At 49.9% G+C, this 23860-nt stretch overlaps 1 long non-coding RNA gene and 1 pseudogene across 2 annotated transcripts; both read right to left on the bottom strand.

The window, feature by feature from the left end:
* Positions 1-11662: 11662 nt before the first annotated feature.
* On the bottom strand, positions 11663-22612 carry LOC112678748 (uncharacterized). 2 transcript variants are annotated; one of them, XR_004808093.2, is made up of 5 exons: positions 22480-22612; positions 20972-22151; positions 20376-20472; positions 16517-16591; positions 11663-15874 (listed from the first exon to the last, which is right to left on the bottom strand). It is a non-coding gene; the product is annotated as an uncharacterized LOC112678748 (long non-coding RNA). The 2 variants fall into 2 exon arrangements; XR_003147807.3 differs by lacking the exon at positions 20376-20472.
* Positions 20967-21064, bottom strand: LOC112678975 (small nucleolar RNA U3; annotated as a pseudogene).
* Positions 22613-23860: the final 1248 nt, after the last annotated feature.

The raw sequence follows: 23860 nt of genomic DNA, 5'->3' as shown, positions 1-23860 counted from the left end.
CGTGTGGACGTATTTTAAAATTTCTCTTGGGTACATAACTTAGAGTGGAATTGTGAGGTCATCTGATAATCCTATGTTTAATCTTTTGAGGAATTGCCAAACTTTTCCGTGGCAGCTGCACCATTTTACATGCCCATCAGTAATCTATGTAGGCTCTCATTTTTCCACATCCTCACCAACACTTGTTATTGTCTGTATTTTTGAATAAAGCCATCTTATTGGTTGTGAAGTGGTATCTTACTGTGGTTTTGATTTTCATTTCCCTGGTGACTAATGATGACTAACGATTTCCCTGATGACTAACTAACATCTATCTACTCATGTACTTATTGGCTATTTGTGTATCTTCTTTGGAGAAACGTCGATTCAAATCTTTTGCCCATTTTAAAATTATGTTGTCTCTAATTCTTATTGAGCTGTAGGAGTTTTCTATATATTCTGTATATAAGACCCTTTTTGGACATATGATTTGCAAATATTTTTTCCTAGTTCGTACATTGTCTTTTCATCTTTTTGTAAATGTCCTTTGAAGCTCTGAAATACTTAATTTTGATGATGTCCAATTTATCTATTTTTTTCTTTTGTCACTTGCTTTTGGTGTCATATCTAAGAAATCATAGCCTAACTCAGAGCCACAAGGAGACACTCATTTTTTTTAGGAGTTATGTAATTTTTGACAATGCTTACATTATACAGATCTTATATGTAGGTCTCTGATATACTTTGAGCTAATTTTTGTAAATGGTGTGAGCTTGATTCCAATTCCATCCTTTTACATATAAATATCCAGTTGTCATTGCACTGTTTGTTGAGACTATTTTTTTCCTCTTTGAATTGTGTTGGCACCCTTTTGAAAATTAGTATGGGTTTATCGGTGGACTCTCAGTTTTTTTTCAGTGATCTATAGGTCAATCCTTATTCCAGTGCCGCACAGTCTAGATTACTACAGCTTTGCAGTAAAATTTGAAATCAGAGAGTACATGTCCTCCAAGTTTGTTCTTCTGCAAGATTATAATACTATTCTGGGTTCCTTGCATTTTTATGTACATTTCAGGATCAACTTGTCAATTTCTTCTTTTTTTTTTTTTTTAACTTGTCAATTTCTTCAAAAAAAAAAAAAAAGCCTGCTGGGATTTTTGTAGATATTGCATTGAATTTCTAGATCAGTTTGGGTTGCCATTATGCAAAATTATGTCTTCCTTCTAATTCATAGACATGAAATACCTTTGCATTTTTTTAGGCCTTCTTAATTTCTTTCACCTATACTTTGTAGTTTTCAGTGTATGACTCTTGCACTTTTCTGGTCAAATTTATTCTTAGGTATTTTGTTCTTTTTGATAAAAGAATATTACATAATATTCTGGAATATGGAATTATTCCATAATTTTACTTTCAGATTATTTTTTTGCTAGTGTATAGAACACATTTGATTTTGCATGTTGATTTTGTATCCTACAGCCTGCTTGTACCTGTTTATGAGTTCTAAAACTTTTCTTGGATGTGGATTTTGTATGTACAAAATCATACCATTTGCAAATAGAGGTAGTTTGACTTCTTCCTTTTTGGTCTGCATGTATTTTCCATTCTTTCTGTTGCCTCACTTCCCTGGCTAGAACTCTGTACAGTGTTGAAAACGAGTGGTGGGAAGGCACACCTAGTCTTATTCCTGATCTTGGAGGGAAAGCTTTCAGTCTTTTTCTCCATTAAGCATGATGGTAGTTGTGGGAATATTTTCTTTTTTAATCAAACAAGCCTTTGGCTTGTTTTCTACACATAATTTTTCCATTATATGGAACTGTTTTTTTTTTTTTTGTTCATTGGTTGGGAGCTTTATTAGCTTAGGATAATTTTTTTTTCATCAGGATACTGGTGCTGTTCACTGTCACTGTCACTTTTATTACCAGCCTCTTCCAGAATTCAGGATCTACCTGCATTTGGCAGGTCTCCTAGAGCTAGGACTCCCAAAGTTAGAAGCGCAGGATATGTGGCTTTGGGGGCTGTTGTGAGGATAAGGTCAATGGTTTGGGGAGAAGAAGTGAATTCTTTTATGGAATTGTTGGGTAAAGGTATTTTTTATTTTTATTAACTTCTGTTAGATGAATAACTGGTGACAGGCAGTGGGTCATGTCACAACTTGGGGTTCTGCGTATGTTAAAGAGAGTGTTTTCAGTATTTCTCAAGATGCATTTTAAGAAGCACATTCTTACCCTGTTGTGAAAAATAGGTATTAAGATCATACCTATTTGAAAAATGCTGCATATGTATCCCACTTTGAGATTTATTATTCACATTAACACATAAAATGCTTGGGGTTCGGTCTTAGTTGATGAATCAGAGAACCCAAATATAGTGGCTTAAACAATATGGAAGTTTCTTTCTCACTCACAGGTGAGCAGTACAGGGCTAGGTGAGTGCCTCACTGGTCCAGAATGGCTGCTCCTGCTCTTGTCATTACATTTATATTCCATCCAGCATAAAGGAAAAAAAGGCAAGCAGAGGCTTATTTCTTTCAGTCACATGACTAGAGGTGACACAAATTCCTTTTGCTCGTATCTCCTTGTCCAGATCTTAATCAGATGGTCATTCCCAGTTATAAGGGAGGCTGGGGGAAAAAAAAGTCTCTTGCTGGGCAGATATGTGTTCAGCTAAAATTTGACAGTTCTATGTTTAAATAAAGACAAAGAGGATGGATACTGGAGGACAACTCGTCATCTCTGCCACAGAACGTTGAAGGCTCTGAGAAGTCCTATAGCCAAAAGACTTTTTTCTTTAAATTTTTATTTATTTGTTTATTTATTTAAATATTCATTTATTTATTCATGAGAGACACAGAGAGGGAGGCAGAGACACAGGCAGAGGGAGAAGTAGGCTCCCATGGGACTCCATCCCAGGATCTTGGGACCACAACCCGAGCCAAAGGCAGACACTCAACCACTGAGCCACCCAGAAGTCCTTTTTTTTTTTTTTTTTAAGATTCATTTATTTATTCATGAGAGACTTTTTTTTTTTTTTTAACCACCAATAATCCACAGCATATAAGGGAAATGCCACTGTGTAGATAATCTCACTCCAGTGGGGTCTACTGCACTCACCTCCTCCAAGACCTGAGAGCCAACAGCATGACCCTTGCAAGCTGCTGGATTGTTATGTAGAGAGTGTCAGCCTGTGGGCTTTTCTGGAACAGAACAAGACCAGATACTGAGTGTGCAGAGCCTGGTAGGAGGGGAATAGTCTGCTTTGAGCTTGGGAAATACGTGTTCTAACTTCTGGGAGGAATAGCTAAAGCAAAACAAAACAAAAACTATAACACACACCCGAAGTAAGAGCATCGAGTGCCGGCACAAAGACTCGTACACCAGCCGGCCTCTGGGATGGGAGGAACCAATAGATACGCTGTGTCCTGGGTACATAGCACATCTGCCCCAAGCGTGAGAAGGCACAACGGAGCCAGGATTGGGGGGTGGGGGAGGCAGTAGGGGGTGATGGGCGGCCTACTGACAGTCAATCAAGACTGGGGACGCTGAGATTTCTCCACGGAAATATCCATCTGGGCATGGGATAGGCAAAAGGAGTCGAGAAAGTGGGCTTTCAAACTAGGCCAGGTGTTCAAACCTCGCCGTGCCGTGCTGCATCTGCACAATCTTGGGCAAGTGTATCCTCCATTCAGTGGCTCTGTTTCCTGATTCACGGAATTGGGGCCTGAGTCTGTGTCTCCCAGGGTCCTTGTGAACAAGTGTACAAGGTGTAAAGCATCTAGCACTTTCCTCTCCCTCTTCCTGATACCACAAGGACCCTGGGCTCCTGGATGAGGGCAAAACGAAGCTCTCCTTACCTTGGTCGCAGAGGCCAGTTCCAACCCCACCCACCTCCGGTCTCATGGGGCCAGAGGGAGCCAGGCAGGGAGACAGCCCAGGACCCAGGGCTGGGAGGGAGGCTCCGGCCGCAGCCCTGCAGCGGGCTGGATGCGGCCCTCTCTGGGCCTCAGTTTCCTGCAGGGTCAGCCCCTGTGGCCGAGTGGGTTCTGGCCTGCCTCAGACTAGCAGCTCTTCTCTGAGAAGCAGATGGGGGTGTTTTTCTTCATTTTTCCAGTATGTGTTTCTTCCACACCCTTCTCCAAAATGTTTTCCGGTGCTAATTTATTTGGCTAAGGAGGTTTGTGGCGACAGACACCAAACAGGAAATGGCTGTCATAGCTGCTGTCTGCAATTTTTTTTTTTTTTTTTTTTTTTTTTTTTTTTTTTTTTTAGGCTTTCTCCTGCGCAGCTCACCTTCTCTGTGTTGCTTGGTATTGATTTAAGTGCAGGGCTAAGTGGAAGGGGAAAGGGAAAGGGAAACATATTTTTAGAAAGGAACATTTTCCTTCAAGTTCAAAGTTTACTAGAGGTTAAGGATTGTGCACAAAGGCAGTGTTAGGTGGCTTCTTTCCACCACCGGGCCTTTGCACCACCAGTTCCCTCTGCCTAGGAGGCTCACTCTTCTCTATTTTTCTAGCTACTTCTACTTCTTTAGGATTAGCTCAAGCATCATGTCCTCCGAAAGCCTTCCTGCCTGCCTTCCCCTGCCCAGTCTAGGTTGGTTCCTTGCTGCTTTTCTGATTGAGTCCTCTTTAGGTGCACCATCCTGGCTTGCAATGACATGGTCGTGAGTGTGATTTTGCGGGGGGGTTAATTTCTCCCCACCCTCCTGTAAGTGGGCGGTAAGCTCCACGAAGGCAGGGACCATCTCTGGTGTGGCTTGCTGTAGTAACCCGAGTGCGTGACATGGTTCTCAGCACATAGTCCGCGCTCAGTCTAGACCTGTGGAAGGAATGAGTGAAACTTCTCACCTCTTTCTTCCACAGCCCACCTCTTCCCTGGGCCTGAGGCAGGGGCTGTGGGGTGCTGGTTTGCTCTGTCTGTGCTGTTCCCTCACTCCCCTGGCAGCTTTTCTCTGCCTCTCTTCCCCAGGGCCTTGCTCCCACCCTTCCAAAGCATCTGAAGAATTGAACCAAGACCAAGACCGCCACCAGGAGGGCCCCAACCGTCATTTCCTGGCTACTTATCATTTATATAAAGGGGGAGAAGGGGCTGCTGAAGACGGAGAGACCTTTGAGGCCCAAAGGAATAACTCTTCGGTGGTGGGACTTCAGACATCCGAACTGGTAGGAGGGGAAAGAGGCAGAGCTCCTAGTCACTCCAGGGAGATGTCTGGTGCTAGGCTGACCCTGATCCTGACAGGGGGCATTTTTTAAAAAGATTTTATTTAATTATTTGAGAGAGAGAGAAAAAAGAGACAGCACGCTCATGAGCACGCAGTGGGGTGGGCAGAGGGAGGGGGAGAAGCAGGTTCCCCACTGAGCATGAGGCTCGGTTCCAGGACCAGTAAAATCTTCTGAGCCCCATTGTGGACAGAGTATCGTGAGCACGTGTGCCTGCATGCATGTATGTGTACATGCGTGCTTGTGTGCACGTGTGAGTGCATGTGTGTGCATGCGTGTGTTAGGGATTGGTTAAAAGAAAGGGGATGAGGATGCAGGCTCTGGTTTGGAAGACCCACGGGAGAAAGCAGGGCCGTCAGAGGGTCTGGTGCTGAGCTGCTCACCAGACAGATCTGCTTCCTGGGGCTGGACTGGCCCTCCCTCCTGTGGGCCTGTCCTTGCTTATCCACATTTCAAAACAGGATCTCCTTTTGTAATTGAGTTTTCATGCCTCATGTGGGAAGGGCCCGTTCCCCTGTGCTCCCAGGAGACATGTGACCTGTTGTCCTAGGCCCAGGGCCAAAGCCTGGTCTGGAACCAGAAGAGTCAAGGCTTGGTTGTAGATTCTAAGCCAAAGGGAGCCCCTACTCAGCCAAGAACAGGTCTGGGAGGGGCAGGACCCGAGCGTGACCCCTCACTGGTCAAGGGTATCTGGAGGGCGAGGCTTGGTGCGCAGGAGGGACGTCCTGGGAGCCACGGTGGGGATGGGAGCTAAGGAAGGGATTCTGAGTGACCTGCCCCTGCGCAGGAAAGCGGGAGTGTGGGGTAAGTTCCTGGGCTAACAGTGGAGGTCAGGATCATTCTGGAAGGCGGGTCAGCAGCACAGCTTTGAAACCAAACAAGGGCTGCCGTCGGATGCCGTGTCCCCGCCCAGCTCCCGACTGCCTGTCTGATCCACAGAAAGCTCACCTGGTCAAGCCGTCTTGTCATAGGCGCCAGAAAACGGACGCTGGGCCAGAGGCTTAAGTGACCCCCAGAGACAAAGTCTCAGACCAAAGAAGTTTCAGGAAGGGGAGACCAGTGGCATACATGTACCAGGGGGAACGTGAGCTCCCCAAACCCAAATTATAATTAACCATCACTATCTCAGGTGATCTGGGGACCGAGGGAGATTAGGGAGGCCCAGGGGACGTGCGACACCAATTGCTCGGGCACAGATAGGAGGCCCTGCGTCAGGCCAGGCGGGCTGGGGAGCCAGGGGGCTCAGGGCAAGGAAGACACTTGGGGGGAGGTCACCTGGTTGGGAGGCAGCCCATTGTGCTGAGGTGAGAGCTGCCCCCCGGAGAGGCTCTGCAACTGGCCAGGCCAGGCCTCTGGGGCCCAGGCCCAGGGGAAAAGGAGGCCTCGATCCTTCTCTGATTTTTTTTTTTAAGAATTTATTTATTTATGCATGAGAGACACAGAACAAGAGAGAGAGAGATAGAGGCAGAGACACAGGCAGAGGGAGAAGCAGGCTCGTGCGGGGAGCCCGATGCGGGACTCGATCCCAGGACCCCGGGATCACACCCTGGGCCGAAGGCAGACGCTCCACCGCTGAGCCACCCCGGAGCCCCTCCTGAGGCCTTTTCATTCTTACAGGACAGCTTCTCATTTGTCTGAAAGGATGTGGGCAAGAGCCCTTCTGAGGGGAGAGCAGTGGCCCCGACACAGGGGTTTCCGGCCCTGTGTCTATCTCTTCCAGGTCTTCACCTCAGGCCTCTTGGCCTGTTGGTTCTGCTTCGGAGCTCGGAATTCCACCCGGACGGTCGAACGGCGACGGACAGGCGCCTCCGCGCACGCAGCCTGCAGGGCAGGCCCAAAAGGAGAGGCTGGTGTGGGCCCCACCTACTGTCACCATTTCAGCCGCGGCTTGTTTGGCCAAGGGATGAGGGGACTGTCACGCAGACTGCACCCTTTCCGGGGTAGCAGGACAGCCTCAGAGGTCACGCCGGGGTCTCCAAAGGCAAGGACACCCTGTTCTGGGTTTTAAATAGACGAGTGTGGCATTGAACGAGTGTGAAGTCATCTTCAAAGATGGGCACGCGAGGAGGGACGTGACCGTGATCAGTGATCGCTGAGTGAACCCACCCTCGAGCAGCTCTGCGGGATCTCACGGCGGGGATTCAGTGCCACGTGTGGACACTTCGGGGCAGCCTGACGAGGTAGGCCCCGTCACCCGCAGCCCACAGACCCAGGCCGAGCTCGGGTCACAGCGGGGGGGAGCGGCAGAGCGGGACCCCGTCTGGGCCCGCGGGGGGGGGCGCCTGCTTTCTCTGTCATAGCAGCTGGCCCTCAAGGAAAGTTCTGGGCTAAGCGGTCTCCTGCCCCTTGAGCCTCAGAGAGGTTGGCTTCCCTGGGACTCTGGTCCAGCAGGAATTTCGGAGACGTTGCCCCTTGTCAATGAAACTTCGTTGTTTTTTTTTCCACTCCTCTTCGGGCCTGTGGCCGACCGGCGGAGAGGCAGGGTCACGGGTGGCGTGGGCCACAGCCGTCCCAGAGAGGGGGCTGATGAGCGAAGCTCTGGGGCCTGGCTTCCGGCGGCGAGGCCTGGGGCCGGTGTGGAAGAGCAGAAACACAGAAGTCCCCAGAAGAGTGCGGAGAACCAGCTCCTTCGGGAGCCAAGCAACACGGCGCGTGTGGCAGCCCGCCAGTGGGGCCCTCCAGGAGGGTGGCCAGATTTATTGGGATGAGATTCATGTCACCTGACCACCAGCGCTGCCTCCTTAGCTGCACGTCACCCGCCGTGTCCGTAGGTTAGCAGCCGTCTCACTCTGCTTCAGCCACAACCAGGCTTGAACAGCCTGTCTCCTCCGTTACCACATGAGCTGTTTGCAGGGCTGAGTAGTGTCCCCCCCCACCAGGTTCCCCCCACCCCGGGAGGGGGTTCGGGCCTGGTGCACGGTAGATCGAGGCTTGGCTGAACTGACGAAGGGATTCACGTTAGAAGCAGCTAAGAGATGCTTTTTGGGCCTTCTTGGCACAAACCACAGTTAGAAGATGCAATTAATAGCTCCCCATTTTATTTTTTTTATTTTAATTAATTTTAATTTTTTTTTAATTTTTAAAGATTTAATTTATTAACGAGACACCCACAGAGAGAGGCGGAGACACAGGCAGAGGCAGAAGCAGGCTCCCCACAGGGAGCCTGATGTGGGACTCGATCCTGGGACTCTAGGATCACACCCTGAGCCAAATGCAGATGCTCAACCGCTGGGCCACCCAGGGGTCCCAATAGCTCCCCATTTTTAAAAGAGCTTGGCAGAATGAGAAGACAGCTGACCTACGATCCAGGAGAACTGCTCCGAGTCCTGGCTCTACTGGTTGGATGACTCTCGCCAAGTTATTTGACCCACTTGAGCTTGAATTTCTGGCATAAAAATACGTGCCCTAATTAAGCTGAGGCGTATTAAGAGACACGCATGAGCTCACACAGGTGAAAATAAGTGTAAATGGGAAGTAAAAGGTGGACAATGTTTGTGCTATTGAAAAAGATATGAGTTCAGTCCAGCGATTGTAGCAGGTTTTGTCATGTTTTGGTGTCTTCTCTCTCAATCTCTCTCTCTCTCTCTCTCTCTCTCTCTCTCTCTCTCGGTTTCTCTTCTGCAATCACCACCCAAATCCTGGCTTTTATGGAGCTCAGGTGAGAGTTGGGGGTAAAAGGTGAGAGGAAACAGGGCGATGTATTAACATGCAGACACCTGGGAGCTAGCGATTGACCAAACACTTGCGCTCCCTCCGTGGGTAGCAGTGTGGCTGTCCCAGCCCGAGGAGGATGACACTTTGCTGCCTCCCTTACCCAGGAGCGGCCACGTGATTAATTCTTTAGTTCTGGTCTGTGGAATGTGAGTAGAAGTTGCTTCTGGGGGGGGGGGGCCTTAAGAAGTGGGTGGGTTTTCTCCATACTCTCCCTTTCCCTCTGCAGTTTGAGCATCAGGGACCTTGAGGCCATAAAGCACGACAGGCCCACGAGGCCACAGGAGCCTGGGGGCCTAAATAAGCCATCTACTGACCAGGAATGTCACCCTGGGCTGATACAGGATTGAGAAATCGACTTCTCTTGTCCTAGGGCCATTGAAATGGCCTCATTTTCCTTTTTTTTTTTTTTTTTTTTTAGGATTGTATTTATTTATTCATGAGAGACACAGAGAAAGAGGTAAGAAACATAGGCTGAGGGAGAAGCAGGCTCCCTGCAGGGAGCCCGATGCAGGACTTGATCCCAGGACCCCAGGATCACGACCTGAGGCAAAGGCAGATGCTCAACCCCTGAGCCCCCCAGGTGGCCCATGGCCTCATTTTCCTTACACGAAGCCTTAGTCCTCTCCATTTGCCCCCCTTTCCTTCTAGTCACATGAATAACCTTTCTCTGGATCCACCCTCTTGAAACAAAATGTGTGTGTGTGTGTGGGGGGGGGGGTGTTATAAATACCCATAAGGCTCTCTCTCTCTGTGTCTCTCATGAATAAGTAAATAAGTAAAGTAAATAAAATCTTTAAACTAAAAAAAAACAAATAAATACCCGTAAGGTTGTTCATCATAGCAAGAACTAAAAAAAAAAAAAAAAAAAAAAAAAAAGCCTATTTTTTTTTCTGCCTTTAAAAAAAAACTCCTTTTAAAAAAATCTGACCCACTTTAAACACCTTACACATCTTTACTGGGCTGTCCAAGGGTGCTGGGAAATACAGGGAATTGAGTAAAAAGAAGGCACCATTTAGTTTGCAAGTGGAGTTGCGATGACAACAGGTATCATAACCAGATGCTTGAAAAAAATTTGTTGATCCACCCAGCGACGCAGAAGGGAAGAGCTGGTCTGTGCCACGTGGTGGCATCTGACGGCTACCAGCAGGTGTAAGCTCCGGGCCACAGACACCTGCAGTTTTGCATGGTGTTGGTCAGACCACAGAGGCGCCCCCAGGGGCCAAGCAATTTGCCTAAGGTCATGCGGTAGGTGAGAGGGGGAGGCAGGGACCCCAAGTCCAGGGCTCTCCACCACCACATTTCCCAGCAGAAACCCTTTCCCGGCTGATTCCGAGGTCCCTTCCACGAGAGAGAACGCATTTGTTCTTGTCACTTGTTCTGGCCAATGGGTCGTTAACAGACACAGAAGCAGGGACTCGACCCGCATGTGCGTGGTTGGGCTCCTCTTGCTCCTGCTTTTGCCCCCACGCGGTTGACATTCAATGTTTATTATTTCCTAACAGCTGATTGATCCGTTAATAGAGGTTCCTTTTAGTGCACCCTCAAGTTTTCTCTGCTGCATTTATAAGGAAAATAATTTTACAAACCTTGGTCAGGAGGCCTCCTGGATCCAGATGTTCCCAAGTTCAGAAAGCTTTCCCTAAATTCTGGGGAGGGCTGGGGCGAGTCTGCAAAGGAGATGCTGATCATTCGAGAATGAGAATCTGTTATTGCAGCTTGAATAAATAGTTCGATATTGTAAATGCGATCCTCCTTTTATCTTTAGGTTAAAGCATTAGGGTGTTCAATTCTGGCGAAGTAAACAGATTGCTGGGGAGGGAATTTTTGGATGTGTCCGGAATTTGCACAATCTGAAGTGCCAGACTGTGGAAACTCTCCGTGAACCCCAGGACTAGGGAACACCCAGTGCCTTCGAGGGCATCCTCCTGCTTTCAGGAAGGACCGTATTTTTCTTTTTTCTTTCTTTTTTTCTTTTTTTAAGGACCATATTTTTCAACACGGTATTTCTGTTCTGATTTGTCAGAGATACATCCCCATTTTGGAAGATACAGAAAGCAATAATGGAGAAAATGAAACTCGTCTATAATCTTGCTACCCAAAGATAATCCCAACCAACACTTTGGAATTTTCTCTGTGGCTTTTGTTTATTAATTTTTTTTAAAAAAGATTTTATTTATTTATTCATTCATGAGAGACACACACAGTGAGAGGCAGAGACACAGGCAGAGGGAGAAGCAGGCTCCATGCAGGGAGCCCAATGTGAGACTTGATTCCGGGACCCCAGGATCACACCCTGGGCCGAAGGCAGGTGCTAAACCACTGAGACACCCAGGATCCCCTTTTTGTGGCTTTTTTTTTCCCTTTCTGTGGCTTTATTTTTTTTATATAAATTTATTTTTTATTGATGTTCAATTTGCCAAGATATAGAATAACACCCAGTGCTCATCCCGTCAAGTGCCCCCCTCAGTGCCCGTCACCCAGTCACCCCCACCCCCCCGCCCCTCCTCCCCTTCCACCACCCCTAGTTCGTTTCCCAGAGTTAGGAGTCTCTCATGTTCTCTCTCCCTTTCTGATATTTCCCACTCATTTTTTTCTCCTTTCCCCTTTATTCCCTTTTATATTTTTATATTCCCCAAATGAATGAGACCATATAATGTTTGTCCTTCTCCGATTGACTTATTTCACTCAGCATCATACCCTCCAGTTACATTTTCTGTGGCTTTTAAAAATGTCTTTTATCCTGGGGCACTTGGGCTACTCAGTTAAGTGTCTGACTCTTGATTTTGGCTCAGGTCACGATCTCAGGGTCATGAAATGGAGCCCTAAGGTCAGGCTCCTTGCTCAGCAGAGTCTGCTTAAGATTCTTTCTCTCCCTCTCCCTCCCCCAGAGCCCCACACATGTGGGGTCTCTCTCTCTCAAATAAATGCCTTTAAAAACTATATTTGATCCTGCTTACTTTTAGTGTATAACTTGATATCTTTTTTTTTATAACTTGATATCTTAAGGATTTTTTTCATGTCGTGAAAGACTTTGTAAACATCAGTTTCAATAAGCACTACTGCCTCATCGATAGTTATCTTGTCATTTTTGCTACCAATCCCCTCATATTAGTAATTTGGTAATTTCCAGTTTTTCACAAGTGTAAGTAATACCCACACACCTATTTGTATGTAGCTTTTCTTAGCTTTCATGATCTTCTTAGAATAGAGCCCTACAAGTGCAAAATGAATATTTTTAAGACTCGGGAATGAATTTCTGAATTAATTAAATTAATTAATTTCACCAGTTTACACTCTTACCAGATACACGTGAGAGTTCCTGTTTTGCTTTTCCCACTATACTTTGAGGATACTTTAAACATCTTTGCAAAAGATGCAAAAAAAACAAAAAAAAATTTTTTTTAAACCCTGTTTTGTCTTAATTATTTGAAGTCTTTCTAGTCCAGGCGTGCTCTGGGGTCGCTGAATTGGCTGGAGAAACAACCAAGCTGGTTTCACTGAACTCCATAACTAGTGACCTCAAGCGGGCTCTTGTTTTTGCTTTGCAACCTACCCCCATTTTCCCAAACTATTTCACACCTTCTCCTCTTTTCTCCAACCTCCTTCTCCCTCTTCACTCTCTGCTGATGATCTCAGTCCATATTTCTACATGCTTCCCCCACCATCCAGCCTGTATTGGCGCCCATTTACACTGCCCATAATTAAACCATGGTCTGGGATGAACTCTTTTTTGATAGCCTCCAGATTTAATCCTTCCCTGTCCACCTCAGCACCACTCTGGCAGTTCTCTTCTCTCTCCCCTGCATCACTTCAGTTATCAGACAAACAGGCTCCAATGTCTCCTGTCTTAAGGACAAAACAAGCCCCCAAACCTCCACTGACTTCACATCTCCCTCAGCTACTACTTCTGTTCTCTCCTTGATAGCAAAGTCCTCAAAAGATGCGTCTCACTGCCTCTGCTTCTTGTCCTCCCATTCTCTTTTGGCCACAATCAGTCTTCACTCTGCCCAAAAGGCCATTGTCAAGGTCACCAGTGACCCCCTGTTGCCAACGGTCAGTGTATCTCCTTGACCTCTGCCACACTTGACGCAGTTGGCCATTCTTTTTTTTTTTTTTAAGATTTTATTTATTTATTCATGAGAGACACACACAGAGAGGCAGAGACACAGGTAGAGGGAGAAACAGGCTCCATGCAGGGAGCCCGATGGGGGACTCGATCCCGGGTCTCCAGGATCACGCCCTGAGCTGAAGGCAGGTGCTTAACCGCTGAGCCACCCAGGTGTCCCTACAGTTGGTCATTCTTAATGATTTGCTTCGTATTGGCTTCTGAAGTACTGCTAGTTCTCCAGCCTACTGGTTGCTTTGCTCAGTGTCTTTGCAGTTTCTGTGTCTCCCCATCTTAAGGTTGGAGGCCCCAAGGCTTAGTTCTTGGACCTCCTCTCCTCTTTATTCACCTTCCCTGCCTTTGGATCAACCCAGTCTCATGACTTTAAATGACATCTACATGCCGATGACTCCAACCTCATTTTCTCCCTGAACCCCCAACTCGTGCATCCAACTGCCTGCTTGACTTTGCCAACTGGTAATCTAACATCTCAAAATTAACATATCTAAACGATCTCCTGATTCCATCCTTATCATCAATATGCAGTCTTCCTCAGGCATACACCGTCCTCCCACGTATTTGTTCAGGCCCCAAAACTCTGGAGTCAGCTTTGATTCTTTTCTCTCTCTCTCTTTTTTTTTTTCACACTGCTGATCCAATCTGTCGAGGACTCTGTTGACTACCTCCTACGGATACGGCATCCACCTCTCACTACCTCCAACACTCATCGGAGCCACCATTGGTTCTCCCCTGGATTATTGCAAGGCCTCCTAGTTAATCTCCATCATTCAGCCCCCCCCCCCCCCCGATCCATCCTCCATACACAGTGGCTGACTCACCCTCTTAAAGTTAAATTCAGATCACGTCACTCTCCCTTGGCTTCCCATCCACCCCACACAGAGTAAAGCCCATGACCTGGCCTGCGGGCCCCATGAGCACCAGTCCCTACTATTCTCTGTCCTCATCTCTTCCCACTGCTCTTACTCACTGTGCTCCAGCCAAATGGGCTTCCTTGCTGCTCCTCAGACATGTCAGCTCTCATGTTAGGGCCTTACAGCTCACTGTTTACTCACTCAGAGGTGGCATTTTTCTCCAGCTGGCTCAGTGCTTCAACCTCCTTTCCTTTTTGCCTCTTTTCTTGGGTCCTGTCCCTGAGAGGGCCACCATAAAAAGGCCTTTGCAGAGAGGAGTAACAGACCAACCAGATGATAGATGCAGGTGTTCTTGTCAAGGGGACCGCAAGAGAGTGCCCCCGCTAGTTGGGGCGCGGGGAATCTAGTAAGAACCCACTCTTGCCCCATGACAGAAAGCCTCAACTTCCAACACCTTTTCGTCTCCGAGAGACCCAAGCCAATCTATGGCCATAACTGCCAAGGAGGAGCTTGCTTTCTTCTAATGCCTCACTTCTCCCTCCACCCCATCCTCCACCCACTGTCCCAGGAGGAACCAGAAATCACGGTGAGCCAAGATGGTGAAGGAAGAGAGAGGAGTACAAATAAAATTTCCTTAAAGTCTTTATCATGTCTTAATCTTTTCAAGAATGAACATTTTTATTGAACATTTGTCCAGTTACTTGACATTTATTTAATACTTAATTAAAATAAAGTTAACATTGAGTTAAAATTGTCCATTAAAATAAAAAATATATATAACATATACTGCAGATTATTTTCACCTCCTGAAAGTCCCTCCGGGCAGCCGCTGGCTGTGGAGAAAAGTCTGGGGGCAGAGCCTAGGAGCCACAGAAAGGACGATAGAGAGGAAGACCTTCTTGTTTTTCCACTAAATCTCTTGCTTTTTCATGTTTCACAGAAGTCTTTTTCCCAACAATACACATCAGTGGGTGGGATTTTTTTTTTTTTTAAGATTTATTTATTTATTTGAAAAAGAGAGAGCTTGCGCATGTGCCCGCACGGGCGGAGGGGCGGAAGAAGAGGGAGAGGGAGACTCCTAAGCAGACTCCATGCTGAGCGTGGGGCCCGGCGTGGGGCTCCACCTCACAACCCATGACATCACGTTCTGAGCCAAAATCAAGGGTCGGACACTCGGCGGACTGTGGCACTCAGATGCCCCAACAGCTGAGTTTTTTTAACCCAAAGCAAGTAACACATCATCTGAGCATTGACATTGAAATAGATTTTAGGTTTTTTTTTAGGAATTCTGGCTTGTTCTATCAAGGAAGACTTCCTGGAGGGAAGTGGATGTCCACAGAGATTGGACGACAGGGACTATGAGTGGACGCAGCCAGGAGAAGGACAGAAGAAGGGGTGTTCCAGCTGAAGGGGATCAGAAGAGCCCCCCACCCCCTCCCTTGCAACATGCAGCTTTAGTATATGGTCTATTTTGAGCTGAAGGCACTTGAGGAATGGCAGATGGTGGAGGAGCTTCCCGACTTCCCCTTTTCTACCTAAAAGCAGGTGGTGAAATTCCCTGAGAGAGATGCCTTCCCTGTACCAGGAAGAGAACATTCTTAGCATGGGGGAAGGTTCCGTACAAACCAACCCCCTAAAATAACTGTGATCTGTCGTTGGTGTCCCCCACGCTCTTTCTGGTCTCCGCCACCCCAAGGCTCCTTGTCTCACCACACCCCCACCATTGGTCATTCTTTGTCTAAAATGGTGACTCAGCTTTGGGGCCCAGTGGCTTCTACAGGTCTTTATTTTCCATTTGAAGACTTGCATGGACAAGTAAAAATGTCAGCTAAACTGTGTACCCTTTTCTCCTGTTGGTCTGTCTTACGTCAGTTGAAGTCTTCGCGCCACTCTCAGAGGGCTGAAGGGAATCCTTCCTTCTCTACACAGCCGAGGTCGTGTCACGAGGGCGGCACCCAGGACCTGACGTGCTGATCAGCCATGAGCCTTGGGAGGGTTGCTAAATGTTGCAACCTGCCCTGGGCTGTCCTGTGGGGAAATGGGGTGCCCTGTGCCTGCACTTGGGCCCTCCCCTTTGAGGCCATGGGGGATGACCATGGTCATTGTGGAGAGGTCCCCAACGGGCAGGAGTTCTGGAGGACATGAGGCTAGGCCTTCCAGGGGCCATGGCAGGTTCGCTCAAATATTTTGACATTTGGGTAATCAGTTGCTTGAGTCCCTGGGAATGGGATGGAAGCCATACTGTGGAGGGGTGATGAGAGGGGATTGGAGTTGGGGGCTCAATCTGGAGCCCGGCGCATGGCCCCAGAGGGCACTCCTTGTGGGTGTGTGGCAGGAGGCTCTCGGAGGCTGGGAACCCTAAGGACGTCAGGGACCTCAGTCAAACCGGGGCTGGCAGTGAGAAGAGGGCAGACCCGCACGTGGGAGTGAGGATGGGGTTTGCAGACAGTTTGGCCCCGGGGCTAGCTCTAAATTATTAGAACTAGTGCTCATTAGGCGTTCATAGGCTAGAGGCCTTCCAAAGTGTCTCGCACATATTGACTCAATAGGTGGGAAGGGGGTGGACCCATTATTACACTCCCACGTTACCCTGGGGAAACTGAGGCACAGGAGGGTTAAGTAACTTACCTAGCACGCAGCTCGTTAGCAGCAGAGCCAGGGTTTGAACTCAAGCTGTCTGGCCACGCCTGCCTCTCGGTGATGCTGGAAGACAATGACGATGACATTAATGTGCACACGGTACGTGTCTTGCTCTGGCCTTGTTCTAGGGTCTGGAGAGTCAGCACCGAGCGGAACAAAGCCCCTGCCCTCTGGGGCTTCCATTCTAGTGCAGACGGAGGGAAAAACTCCCCACCACCAATAGGTGACAAAATAACTTGAGAGAGGGGGACACCTGGGCGGCTCAGTGGTTGAGCGTCTGCCTTGGGCTCAGGGTGTGATCCTGGGGTCCTGGGATCCAATCCTGCATCGGGCTCCCCTGCTCCTCCCTCCGCCTATGTCTCTGCCTCTCTCTCTGTGTGTCTCATGAACAAGAGAGCTTTATTTTTTTTAAAGATTATTTATTTATTTATTTATTTATTTATTTATTTATTTATTCATGAGAGACAGACAGAGAGAGAGAGAGGCAGAGACACAGGCAGAGGGAGAAGCAGGCTCCATACAGGGAGCCCGATGTGGGACTCGATCCCTGGACTCCAGGATCACGCCCTGGGCCGAAGGTGGCACTAAACCCCTGGGCCACCCAGGGATCCCAACCAGAGAGCTTTAGCGAGTGACGGATGCTATGGAAAGCTCAGGCAGGGGGCTGTGACGGAGGGGGACAAGAGAGGAGTTCGGGGAACGCTCAGGGCATGGATGACTGTGCATGAGCAGTTGGGGCGCCGAGGCCTGCAGGTGCCTCGTGAACGCAGACAACCCTAAGCACCTGCCACTTGCTGTCCCCAGCCTGAGGTGCCCCCTCTCCCCCCCCTCACCGGATGCAGTGAGGGGGGCCGCCCTGAGGTCGTCTCACCCAAGTGTTCACTCCTAGCAGCCGCCCCCAGCTGCCCCCCACAGTTGCGGCAGGCCTAGAATTTAATGTTCAATACGTAAAGAAACTAAAAAAGAAAATCTTTTCCCTGTTTGTCCAGTGATGTCGGGCTTCTGGTGTAGGGTGTGCAGCATGCATTTTTCTCCTACCGTTTAATGTGTTACCACTCAGACTTGAAAAGAGATCCCTTGGGAACCAGGAATCATGACTTTTGAGTGATAAGATTTCCTCTGTTCAGCAGCCCAAAGCGACCGCTCTTTCCTGAGAAAAGCTTATCGTTGGCTTATCATTTGCCTTATCATCCTGGGACCGGTTGCGAATGGAAAGGGAAAATATCCCAATTTTAAGGCAATTCCGAGGAAGTACCGGTGCAAGGTCAGTGCCTTTGCATCGTGCCTCCCTCTGCAAAGTAAACATATGGAGCATAAAAGCGTTTCAAGAGTTCCACAGGAACAGTGCCACTGGCTCAGATTGTGGAGTGTCGCACCAGGCCCGCACCCACCAGCTCCCTGAGCTTTAAAATCATCTGCGAGGCAGGGTCCTGTCCTGTCACCTAGCTGGCAGCTGGGTCGCTGGAAGGAAAGCAGCAGATTGGGAAAGTGCTGCGTCCGGGTGCAGTGCCCTGAGGCCTGGGTTCTCACCCTCCCTTCACTGTCCCCTGCACCCATGGCAGGTGCCTGGCGGTGAGGTTCCCTGCTTTCTGGGCCTCCCCCTTCCCTCTGCCCCTGGTCCCCTCTCTGGTCATCACCCGGTTTGGGGAAGAGAAGGGTAACTGCAGCCAGGGGGCCCGGCCAGTGGGGCTGGGACCCTTGGGACAGCAGATCTGGCCCCAGGGGTGTGGAAGCAGGCAGGGCAAGGCGGGGGCCAGCTGGCCGTGGGCAGAACCACAGTTACAGGGAGCCTGGGGCGTGGGGCTGGCAGATGGCAGGGGCGAGCCAGGGCCAGCTCCAAGCCCTGGGCAGGGCCTTCTGCCAGGAGCAGGTGTCCACCGAGAGTCACAGGTAGGGAAGGCCCGGTCTTATCAGCGGACTGTGGTGCGCTGGGCCAATTGTCACTTCTCTGGGCCTCAGTTTTGTCACCCACAGAAGGAGGGCCATGTCCTTCCCACCGAGACGGGGTAGTGAGAGTGACCGGGGGCCGGGGCTCAGGACTGGCTGCTCTTGCAGCAGGTGTAGATCCAGGTGTCGGCTGAGGCACCAGGGTGGCTGGGTCTGGAAGGCAGGGCTCAGGTGGGAGCTGGGCCTCGGGGCCGGGGAAGCAGCAGCTCAGTGTCAGGGGGACACAAGACGGTGGGACTAGTTGGCCCACCAGGTGGCCAAGGTCAGGCAGGTCCCTTGTTAAGTACTTCGGGGCGGGGAGGGGTAGAGAACCCCTTAGAGCCCCTCCTGGAAGAGTTCTCTAACCTCCAGCCTGCTGATGGCTTTGAGAATCCTGCAGTTTGGGAGGCTTCGTTGGTTCTCACCCTCACCCCCCCTTCTCCCACCCTAGGGTGGGCCTCCCTAGGAACTTTGTGTGCCAAATTCTCTTTTGAGTTTCCATATTCTCTAAATGCTTCCTCCGGAGACCACTGATCTTAGGGCTGGGGCCGGGACCGAGGGCTCGGAAGCAGCCGGGCTAGGGGGGACCAGCGCAGGGGTACGGCCTAGCAACCCGGCAGGGCCTGGCACCATTTTATTTTCCTTTGTGAAAAATACTCTTTTTTTACTCTGGAGTAGCTGTAGGTTTATAGGAACTTTGCCAGGATGGTGCACACAGCTCCCGCACAGCCTTCCCCCCTCTCCTCCTAGTGTTACCGTCTCACACTTACACCCCAATACCGTGTGGCAGCTGAGACGGGATCCCCGGGTCAATACACTTGACTGTCTACTCATTCGGATCCTCTTTCTGTTCTGGAACCCAATGTGGAACCAGGTTACGTTTAGCTCATTGTTCTTTTCCTTCTTTGTCTCTCTCACCCCCAGTTTATGCGTGTGTGTGTGTGTGTATGTGTGTGTGTGTGTGTGTGTCCACCTCCCTGTTCTCCCACCTTGTGGATGGGACAGGGAGACTGAGGTAGGTGAGGGGGACCGCCAAGTGGGGGCACAAGTCCCCTGCATTGGGGACAAGTCACTGTGATGCCTGGTGTGGCTGGATGGAGAGGGCCCCAGGGACTTGATCACCCCTCACCAGCAGGAAGAAGAGGGTTGACGGCCGGTAGGCTGAGAGAGCAACTGTCTGTATCTGGGGAGTAACAAGACCCAACAGAGAAACCCATGAAGCTTCAGGGGCCCCTTTCTGAGGACAGGACCTTACCAACACTCCCCCTCACCAAAGGTGATCCAGGCATCCCCTCCTGGTTCCACAGATGACGGTGGTTCCTGCGGTGTCCCCTTCAGGGCATGACTCGCACAGACCCCGGCCCGACATGGTTCACTTGGTATCTCCCACCACCACCTCGGGAGACTCTACTCAAGTCTAGTATCTGCTCCCTGCGGGAGAGGAGAACCTGGGCCACAGAGAGACAGGGATTGTGGACACAGAATGAACTTTAGCCACTTCAAAGTGGAAAGAAATGGGGGCCTTGTGTGTTCTTCAGCTAAAAAGATGTTGTGAGAGGTCTACCAGATGGCTTAAATGAGGCTCAGCTTTCCCTTAGGAGCTCACTGCTTTTGAGTCCCCTCAAAGACACCAGAGCCCCAGAAACTGAGATCAGGGTGCTTGGGCATCTCTCAGGGAGTTTGCACGTCAGAGTTGGGCCCTAACACCCAAAGGCCACTGATCTGTTTCTCATCCATTTTGGACACTTGGCCAAGCTTGTCGTGGGGAGAATTCAGAACTGCAGGGTCAGCTTGTGGGGGGAGGGGGTTCCAGCCATTTTTCTCCTTTATGCCCCATGCTGGGCTTCTGGCCGGGCCAAGGAGCACCACGCATGAATCCCAACCGAATTTTCCATGTTGCAGCCCTGAACACGTCTTCTACCTTTGTAACGCGTCTGGAGCAAAGGTCACCTTGACTGTAAACCGACGGGTTGGGAACAGTCTCAAAGATTTACAGCTTGCAATGCCATGGCTTGTGGCTGGGAAAAGGACACGGAAGAGAAATTTTTGGAGCCATCAACAATGAGGCCAGAGCATTTCCATTTACCCTTAGCCCCACGAAAGGATGTGGAGGGAGGACGGGTGAAGTTAGCCTTGGGCAACATCTCCCACAGCCCAGGGTGGGCGGTATTTTCTAGCCTCATCGATGATTCCACTTCCCCACCCCCACCCTGTGTCTAGCCTCCTTTAGAGCAGTTCCATTGGTGGGGGGTGGGGGGGAGATGCACCAGCTTCGGTGTAGACCAGTTCCCACCAGGAGAAGGAGATCAGTGACCCAGGAGATGACAAACAAATTTTGTTTGGAGAACAAGCGACATCTTAGAGGGCAAAGCTACAACCTCCTTAGGTTTGTCCAGATTCCAGCGCTCATACCCCTGCCTTGGTGACTCTCCAGAGGACTAGGCACTTCCACAAAAATGCCTTATTTCCTGGCTGATAGGGGAAGACAGAAGGGAGGAAATAGGAGCCTTTACCCACCAGAAGGCAAGCACAGCGGGTGGTGCCATCAACACGTTCAGAGAAACTTCTCCAGTAACAAACTATGGAAATGATCCCTGAAAGTATAGTCTTGGGCGGTGCCATCCAGGGCTGATGTGGCGCGGCAGCCCTCAGGTGCACGGTTCTGCTACCCTGGAAGGCCTTCTCGCCTTCTCCGGGTCTCACGCTTCCCAGCTGGGTCATACCATCTTGGCCCTTTCCCACTCCAGAGCGAGTTGTGGCGCATCAGGGGATAAGGCATGTGGCAACAGAGCTCTTTGGAAAAGAGCATGACCTGGCCATCTTGTGCTCATGGGAGCAGGACAAGCGCAGCGTGTCTCACCGTCCATGCTGACCCCCTCCAAGCCCCCGGTCGCTGTGAACCCCTCGGAGGCCACACATGTAATCAGTGGGGGGGCGGCTTCTGGGAAGGCGTCAGGCTTTCAGACACAGTCATATGTGAGGGAAAAAGTCCCACAATGTGGACACTCAGTGGACCGAGGAGGTGGCTCTCGTGCGTGGTTTTGGCATCTGTCAGTGTCATGGTTGGGAATCCATCCTGGTCCTTTTGGTTGCTTTGGGATCTGGGCCAAGTGTGGTAGGGGAGACCCCCTGGGGGTTTCCTAGATCTACAGGGTCTAATTCATCCGGCTCCAGCCCACGGTGATGACAGACATAGTCCAATTTTGGTCAGGGACCAGCCAACTCAAGTGTTAATAAGAGACAAACCTACGAGATGCTTCTGGAAGTATTTCAGCTTTGTGCACTTCCCTTATCTCCTTTCCCACACTCAGCAGCAAAACAGCTAGGAAACCACAGGCTCCAAAGAGTCTCTGGAGAAGGGGTGGTGGTTAGAGCTTGTTTTCTAGAAAGCCAAGATAAAGTGGAGGAGCCGGCACACATATCCACGTTAGGACATGGTGCCTCTGTGATGGTTAGAAAGGTGGGCGGTGTCTTGAGATCTGAAAAGGAGAGATGGAGGCATCAGGTGTCGGGGCTGAGGGACATCCTCAGGAGTGTGACCCCTGGGAAGCTCTGGCCATGCTGTCCATTGGCTAAGGACACCGGATACTTGATAGGCCCTTGAGAGGCAGAATTTGGGAGGATGGCCTAAAGGAATTCCCTCTTTAGCCAAGAAAAGGCAAGATCCTCTTTCAGTCAGGGTTCATAGCTGCAAGCCCTGGGTGATGAAGCAGGGAGAGGATTGGTTAACAAAGTATTGAGCAACTCACAGCATCTCCAGGAGCTCCGGGTGTGTGGTTTGGAAGCTGCACCCCAGGGATAGCACCCCATGGCAGGAGCCATGGGACCCATATGACGAAGAAACACTTGCTCGGCTGAGGGGCCCACAGCCAACACCACAACACTGGGCACCCCAACACAGAAACCCTGCTGTCTCTAGGAACTGGAGGCCCTGCCCCAGGACCACCCCAGCCCGTTGCCCGGACTCCTGAGCTCTCCCAGCTTCTTCCAGTAGGTGACAAAGCCCGGGCCATGTCCCTGCCTACCTGTCAGGGAGCTGGAGAAGCCAGCGTCTGGCCCTTCAGGTTCCTGTAGTGAGATGTGGGCTCCGCCTCACAAGGTGGGGCAGGGGGTGGGGTGGGCCCAAGCACAGAAGGTGCAGATCCTTGGTGACCAAACAGATGACAGTTGTCCCCTCTAAGGCAGGAAGTGAAAGGAACCGACCGCAGGGGTTTCTGGTGCTCTCTACTTCCTCGCCCTATGTGAACTCTGGGAACCCTACAGTCTGGCCTCTTTCCCCGTGAACCCACTGAGCTGTTCTTGTTAAGGCCTCCTGTGACCTCCATCTTGCTAAATTCCGTGGTCGTATCTCCGTCTACATCTTGGGCAACCTCTTAGCAACATTTGCCAGTTAGTCACTCCTTCTTGAAACACTGTCTTCTTTTGGTTTCCATGACACCTCACCCCACTGGTTCCCCTCCACCCACCTCCCCCTCTGTCATCTTGGCCGGCCCTGCTTTCTCTGTCTGATTTCTGAACACCGGCGTCCCCCAGACGTGGTTCTGGCCCCTTCTCTTCACCTTTGATGTCTCCTCCATTAGCTTCACCTGTTCTTAAGATTTTTTCTTTTTTAAAAGATTTTGTTTATTTGAGAGAGAGAGAGCACAAGCAGGGGAAGGGGCAGCGGGAGAAGCTGGCTCCCCACTGAACAGGGAGCCCAACTCGGGGCTCAATCCCAGGACCCTGAGATCATGACCTGAGCCAAAGACAGACGCTTAACCGACTGAGACACCCAGGGGCTCCCCTCGGACTTTCAACTCCATCTATGTCCCGAAGGCTCCTGCATTTCGGCCTCTAGTCCAGTTCTCTCCTTGGAAGGCCAGGCCTTGGACTCTGTTGCAATAAAAAGTCCCTTAAGTTGAAGATATTTCAGACTTTTAGAAAAATTGCAAAAATAAAAATAGCACTTAAGACACCTGTAGCCACATTCACCTCACGTGGACATTGACACCATTTGTATGTATGTACTTGTGTGTGACACACACACATCATGGCCTTTTACTCCAAACCACTTTGGTATTTTTAGGGGTGAAGTGTATTCTCTCGCATAACGCAGCACAGTTATCAACCTCAGGGAATTTCGCGTGGCTCTGGCACTTGGCTCACCTCCACCAATCCCATTTCAGTCTTGTCAGCTAACCCAGAAATATCTTCTGTGGCATTTTTTTCACCTTCTGCGCAGGATTTGGTCTAGGACCAGACTTAGCATTCGATTGTCATGTCCCGTGGGCCTCATTTTATCTGGAATCTTTCCATGGTCTCTTCAAGACTGTGGCTTGGTATTGAGCAACTCACAGCATCTCCAGGAGCTCCGGGTGTGTGGTTTGGACACACACCCAAAAAAAAGGGTGTGCTGGGAGGACGACC

This window comes from Canis lupus, chromosome 22, assembly GCF_003254725.2.
Source record: "Canis lupus dingo isolate Sandy chromosome 22, ASM325472v2, whole genome shotgun sequence".
In the NCBI taxonomy this organism is placed as follows: domain Eukaryota; kingdom Metazoa; phylum Chordata; class Mammalia; order Carnivora; family Canidae; genus Canis; species Canis lupus.
Note: the sequence above shows the minus strand (reverse complement) of the source record. Positions and strands in the feature narration are given on the sequence as shown.